Source organism: Schistocerca nitens, chromosome 7 (assembly GCF_023898315.1).
Source record: "Schistocerca nitens isolate TAMUIC-IGC-003100 chromosome 7, iqSchNite1.1, whole genome shotgun sequence".
Classification (NCBI taxonomy): Eukaryota; Metazoa; Arthropoda; class Insecta; order Orthoptera; family Acrididae; genus Schistocerca; species Schistocerca nitens.
This window is the reverse complement of record NC_064620.1, coordinates 500757293-500759353: the sequence shown is the minus strand read 5'-3', so window position 1 is coordinate 500759353 and position 2061 is coordinate 500757293.

Genomic DNA, 2061 nt, shown 5'->3' with positions numbered 1-2061 from the left:
CACACGATCATCGAAATATTCATTCAGGAAATTAAAGACGTCGGCCGTGCGATGTGGCCGGGCACCATCTTGCATAAACCACGAGGTGTTCGCAGTGTCGTCTAAGGCAGTTTGTACCGCCACAAATTCACGAAGAATGTCCAGATAGCGTGATGCAGTAATCGTTTCCGATCTGAAAAATGGGCCAATGATTCCTTTGGAAGACATGGCGGTCCAGACCAGTACTTTTTGAGGATGCAGCGACGATGGGACTGCAACATGGGGCTTTTCAGTTCCCCATATGCGCCAGGTCTGTTTATTGACGAAGCCGTCCAGGTAAAAATAAGCTTCGTCAGTAAACCAAATGCTGCCCACATGCATATCGCCGTCATCAATCCTGTGCACTATATCGTTAGCGAATGTCTCTCGTGCAGCGATGGTAGCGGCGCTGAGGGGTTGCCGCGTTTGAATTTTGTATGGATAGAGGTGTAAACTCTGGCGCATGAGACGATACGTGGACGTTGGCGTCATTTGGACTGCAGCTGCAACACGGCGAACGGAAACCCGAGGCCGCTGTTGGATCACCTGCTGCACTAGCTGCGCGTTGCCCTCTGTGGTTGCCGTACGCGGTCGCCCTACCTTTCCAGCACGTTCATCCGTCACGTTCCCAGTCCGTTGAAATTTTTCAAACAGATCCTTTATTGTATCGCTTTTCGGTCCTTTGGTTACATTAAACCTCCGTTGAAAACTTCGTCTTGTTGCAACAACACTGTGTTCTAGGCGGTGGAATTCCAACACCAGAAAAATCCTCTGTTCTAAGGAATAAACCATGTTGTCTACAGCACACTTGCACGTTGTGAACAGCACACGCTTACAGCAGAAAGACGACGTACAGAATGGCGCACCCACAGACTGCGTTGTCTTCTATATCTTTCACATCACTTGCAGCGCCATCTGTTGTTGAAAATTGTAACTACTGCAATTTCGAAAGTTTGTCCGCCTGAAAATGTACTGTTGTCCCAAGCATATTGCAACAAACGGTGTATTTCTATCGCTGCTCGTTTAGTTTTTATTGCCGTTTCAAATATACCGGTCATTTTTGAAACACCATATATATATATATATATATATATATATATATATATATATATATATATATATATATATATATATATATATGGTCATGACATCCAGTCTTGCAAATTTCCTTTTTCTGATGGACACACATCCCGATCGTCCGCTCTCGAAACTCTGCCCTCTCTCTCCACACATCCACACTGCTGGCAGCTCACCTCCAACTGCGCAACGCTATGCGCTGTTCACAGCAAACTGCCCAACACTACAATAGTGAATATGCCAAAAATGCCAACCAGCCACAGACTGCACACAGCACAGTCAGTGATTGTCATATAGAGCGCTGCGTAGCGTTACCAATATAAAAACCTAAACAGCCTACTTACAACATAAACTGAGGTGAAGGTGTCCTAAACTTCTTATTGTCACATTCTGTGGGAGATATACACGACACAAAATCCCGTCTGAGGCTTGCGATCATTTTTATGTTAATAATTGGCAACCAATGCCGTAAAATCGCAATAAAGTCATGAGATGTTCAATTGACTCTTTTATTAGAACATCTTACCCGTTTCGGGATTACACCCATCTTCAGACAGCTGTGACAAAAAAGTGCAAAACATAAGTGAACATCACACTCAACACCTCTCAACGTTATAGAAAATGAGACCAGGTCATATGACTTACATACCATAAACTTCAACTCTTTCCTAACCAACCAGGCGAACAGCCTTGACAACTCAAATAAAGTTTCCAAAAACAGATGAATATAACTATGACACAAGCAGTCTTGAAGCAGACCGTATACTGAAACTAAACAAGTGAAACTAGCAGCGAAGCACCCTCGGTAGGGGGCGCTGCATGGTCATGTGCTCCCTGCATTCATATGTAATTTAATAATAATATACTCTGCATATAACATCTAACAGGGTGTAATTACGACTAGCAATCGGAATGGTACTTCTGTATTTGTAATACTAAAGGATATTTTTAAAAAATTTTTAAAAA